This window comes from Kogia breviceps, chromosome 20 (assembly GCF_026419965.1).
Source record: "Kogia breviceps isolate mKogBre1 chromosome 20, mKogBre1 haplotype 1, whole genome shotgun sequence".
Lineage (NCBI taxonomy): Eukaryota > Metazoa > Chordata > Mammalia > Artiodactyla > Physeteridae > Kogia > Kogia breviceps.
The window spans coordinates 22,300,525-22,306,087 of record NC_081329.1 but is presented as its reverse complement, the minus strand read 5'-3'; positions in this window follow the sequence as shown (position 1 = coordinate 22,306,087).

The following is a 5,563-nucleotide window of genomic DNA, read 5'->3' as shown; positions in this document are numbered from 1 at the left end:
ACGAAGACCCAACGCAGCCAAAACTAAAATAAATAAATAAAAATTAAAAAAAAAAAAAGAATCCCCGTCATTCCTTAATTTATGCCAATCCTTCTTAAATCATGTGCCATTTTTAATCTATTCCACTCTAGGAGGATGGCAAGCTAAATACATGTCTATTTTATTTTTAATATTTATCCTGAAAACTATACTTTTTAATCCTCACTAAAAGATTTTGTTCTAGAATTCCACAAATAAGTAAATAAATGTCAAAGTGTCATATACCTAGCATATGAGTTGAAAGCCATTCTGGATATTTTTAACTTAATTTCTAGAGAACTTTATTAATCTGATAAAACCTGTAGGGATGTTTTGGTTTTGTTTTCATTTTTCTGAAAACCCAGTTATGTTCATGATTCTCCTTATTCAGATCAATGAATTCTTCACCTGGCCAATGAAAATGCTAAGACAATTGCAGTTCATTATAAGAGAAGCAATGGATCTTTCCTGAGCATAGTTTCTTATTTTATTTGCTATAAATAGTCTATTTGTACATCAATATACGATGATTGGTTTTATGTTTATGGCTCCTTGAGAGATGTTATATAATTAAGCATATAAAATGACTTATTTTTACTTCCTTAAAGTGTATGATAATTAGATCCATAAACTTAACTTTTAACGACTTAGTTTCATTTAACATGGGTTCAAGTATTCCTATAAGTAAATCATGCTGGGAGACATTAAGTGTTCAATACCTAGAGCTGTACTTTATACAGCAATGGAGGAGAGTTGATAATACATGTGCCTTAAATTTAAAGGTGTGCTTTTCTTTTATATTTGCAATATTCCTTATTATATAAAATAAAATAAGCAACCCATCCTCCACATTTTTTTCTTTAAATGCACAAATCAAATAAATAGAGCTTTAATAAATACTATTTATTGTTAGGCCCTAAAATTTTTTTTTCAAAATCTTGTCCTGAAGTTAACATGACAAAAGTTATGACCCTGAAATTATACCCCTAGGAATTTATACCCAAGATAAATAAAAATATACTTCCACACAAACACTTGCATGTGAATATTCAGGGCAGCATTATTTTAATTAAACAGAAAGTAGAAACAAGCCAGTCCGTCAACTAGTGAACTGTCAAACAAAATGGGATCTATCCATACAAGAGCATGTTATTCAGCAACAAAGAGGAATGAAGTGCTGATATATGCTACAATGTGGATGAGCCTCAAAAATATTAAGTGAAAAAAGCCATGGGCAAAAGACCATATATTACATGATTCTATTTACAAGAAATGAACAGAAAAGGCAAGTCTATGAGACAGAAAGTAGATTAGTGAGTGGTTGTCTGGAGCAGGAGGTGAGAATGACAAGGGTTGAGTGCAAATGGGCACAAGGGATCTTTACAGGGCGCTGGAAATAATCTGAAAGGGAATTATAATGATGGTTGTTTAAGTCTATACATTTACTAACAAATCATTAAATTATGCAGTTTAAACAAGTAAGTTTATGCTATATAAATTACACCTCAAGAAAGCTGTTTAAAGAAAACAAGATAACATGGAACATCTGAAAACGTAAAAGGGTCTGGCTGACTTTTGTTTCCAACAACATATGCACAGGTAGGCTTCAAAACTGCCCCCAAGGGCAGTGCATAGGTTACTTTCACACACTTGATTGAGCAGGAAAAAATGCACATGGACTTCAAGTCCGTGGTGTCCCAGTACTGCTGTGTTCTCTAATAGTGGGATAAGAATCGCTTATAGAAGTCCAGTCTCAGGAAATAGCTCTACCAGTTCTCACCTCTGAATTTATCACATCGCCCAAATACCCACATACCAATCTCTCAAGTTAGCATAATAAACCAAGTTAGTCTGACACAGGTACAAACCAACCTTCCTTCCTTTATTCTTTCGGTCTTTCCTTCCTTCCTTGCTTCCTTCCTATCATTCTTCCTTTCTTCTTTACTTCTGTGAATATTTATTGAACACCTCTAGATTTCAGATACTTTCTATACCACACTCCTCAAAATTATTTTCCAGGCTCCACCCACGGCTCAGTTCCAAAGTCACTCTTACATTTTTAGCTATTTGTTGTGGCACCCCCCCGTTCCTGGTACCAAAATCGGTATTCATCATTTACTTATCTATTACCATAAACTTAGTACCTTAAAAAAAACACATTTATTATCTCACAGTTTCCGTGGGTCAGGAGTTTGAGCACAGCTTAGCTGGGTAGTCTGCAAGGCCACAGCCAGGAGTCAGCCTGGTAGCCTCAAGTGGAGTTTGCATGGAGAAGGATCCACTTCCTTGCTCACACGACTGTTAGTGGTATTCAGTACCTTGCGGGTTGCCAGACTGGGGGGCGACGGGTCTTGCCATGTGGACTTCTTACAACATAGCAGCTTGCTCCTTCAAAGTGAACGGCACGGAGAGCGAGGCTCCTCACGACAGAGGCGTCACGATTTTGTGTTGCAAAAGCACATGCACATCACCACATACATTCCATCACCTTTGCCATATTCTACTGGTTAGAAACAAGTCATGGGTGTGTCCACGCTCAAGGGGAGGAGAGCTGGTACACCTGGTGAATATCAATCATGGGATGACCCTAGAATGTGTCCTCCATATATGAGAACAAGGCTACCCTATGAACAGATGAAACTAACCAGAATCTACTCTCGGTGTTTTTTCTCAACCCTCAATCCTTGGGGTTTAGCATGTTACTTAAAGTTTCTCAAATCAGTTTCCATTTTTGTGAGGTAACTCTTCCTCCCATTTTCACCTCACAGATGCCTCAAAGAGGGTGATAAGAGGAGTAGAAAATGCAATAAATTTTGGAGATTAAGAATGACCAAAAAATCACAGACTATAATTCAGGGATTTGAGCCCAATAAAAATGGGGAAGAAATTCACCAGGATGAAGCAGGTATAAAAAAATAAATAAAATGGGTTAATGACATGTATAGGCAAAAGTGCCCTGTTGGTTTTCCTTATTGTTAAAATGAATTCAACTGAAGAGAAAATTCTTAAGATTGGCAATAAGGATAAATATATTTAATTGTCTTAGAAATTTGTTTTTTAAAAAGTGCTTAGAATTAGTAAAATTATAAACGATAAAATAGATGCTATGATAATGATGCCTATATACTTACACGTTCAGTACTTTATTATTCATATCTTTTTATACTGCCCAAGGAAAAATGTTTTAATTAAACAATTTCCTACAACAATTGGGATAATGCAGCAACATCAAGTATGATTTAAATCTACATACCACTGCATTAAATAGAGATGATTTTAGCATGATATTTTGCTGTTAACTATTAAGTTAAATTGCTTCTTAGTGTCCTTTCTAATGTCAAAAATATTAAATACCATGGGATAAATTTGCTTGAGTTTGGTTTTAAAACTTATTTGCCAAACTTAAATAATAACAGTGTCCCATGCACCATTCTAATTGCTCTACATATATCAGCTCATTTAATTCTCACAAGAACCAGAAAAGGGACATGCTATTTAATTGCCATTTTTCAGATGAGGTTACCACACACTGAGAGATTAAGGAACTTGATCAGTTTCACACAGCTGGTAAGTGATGGAGCTTGGATTCAAACCCAGGCATTCATCTCAAAGTCCATGCTCTTATCCATGACACAGCTGTCTCTTAATGGAGGTATGTAAGGATATATTAATACTTGACTTACATTAGGAAGATTAAAAGTGCTCTAAATATTCAAGTAGTTTTCTATATCACATCAGTTTTTAATGAATGGGTAGACCAGGGAACAACTGCAGTAATTTACTTAAATAAGCCAGAAAAACAATATAAAGTATTATGTACTTCAGTTGCAGACATTGAGAAAAGTTTGCTTAAATTGAGAATCATAAATGACAGTCCTAGAGGAGAATTTATGAAGGAAAAATAATAGCTAAGATGACTTTGCTCTTGGGAAGAGGAGAGATTCCTCCCACACAAAGGAAAGGTAATTATCTAGTTAAAAATTTTTAATACAAGGACTTGACTTAAGGAGGCTCAAAGAAATAGACAACTGAAGCATTACATTTAAAAAATGTACATTTAAAATTACCTCTCTTAAAATGGGGTTGTATTGGGACTTCCCTGATGGCACTGTGGTTAAGAATCCGCCTGCCAATGCAGGGGACACAGGTTCAATCCCTGGTCCGGGAAGGTCCCACATGCCTCAGAGCAACTAAGCCCGTGCGCCGCAACTACTGAGTCTGCGCTCTAGAGCCCAAGAGCCACAACTACTGAAGCCCGCGCACCTAGAGCCCGTGCTCCACAGCAAGAGAAGCCACTGCAATGGGAAGCTCGCGCACCGCAACGAAGAGTAGCCCGGCTCGCCACAACTAGAGAAAGCCTGCGCGCAGCAATGAAGACCCAACGCAGCCAAAAATAAATAAAATAAATAAATAAATTTATTTTTAAAAAACCAAAAACAATGGGTTGTATTATTTGAATTTAAGAGTAAAATAAAAATTTTCTTTAATCTTGTTATGTTCTCCCCATTTCCACCAATAACTTCAGAAAAAAATTACGTGGAAGCAATGCCAATGACAGCTTCTATAACTTATAAAAATATCACAGGTCATTTTACCTCGTGCTGTTGTGGATATGCTCCATATTCTTCTATAACACGTTACTCTCCTTGTGCCTCAATTTCTCAGTCTTCTTATATCCATGAGATTGTTTCAAAAACCTACAACATGCTCAGCATGAACTTTAAACACCTGGAGAGAAAGCCACTTGCTATGTGTAAGGAATTCGACCCATCTGCACACATAACCCCCCACATATAAAAAAGGAAAAGGAGAAAGAGAGAAAGAAAACCAAGGAAAGGAAACCAAGAAAGCAACCCAGCAGCAGTTTCTCTCTCTGTAAGGACACATGTTGTCAACTTGACAATGTAGTAAGTTATCACTTCAGAGATATTGAGAGTAACTTCAGGAATATTTTTGTGAGGCATCTTATAACTGCCCCAAATGGCAAAACAAGAAAGCCCAACAAGGATGAAAGTCATTTAAATCAAATGTCCCTGGTTAGATGGAGGGACAAATTGGGAGTTTGGGACTGACATACACACACTACTATACTTAAAATGGATAACAAACGAGGACCTACTGTAGAGCACGGGGAACTCTGCTCAATATTCTGTAACAACCTAAATGGGAAAAGAATTTGAAAAAGAAAAGATACATGTATATGTATAACTGAGTCACTTTGCCCGGACACCTGAAACTAACACAACATTGTTAATCAACTCTACTCCAATATAAAATAAAAATTAAAAATAAATAAGTGTCCCTAAATCTTCTAGCCTCCTTCACAGAATCTCCTTTAGGTTCCGTTAGGTTCAATCCCCATTTCAGGGGATTGAAAATGGTGAAGTCCCCATTTCACCCACTACAGTAAGTCCAGTGTCCCACTGTTGCTGAGGATTCCCAGGGCAGAGCAGAATGGAAGCTGGAGAAGAAGTAAAATCTCTCCTACATCCCCCTTTACATTACAGCTGCTGCTTAACTGGAATGCTACTCACCGTCTAACCTT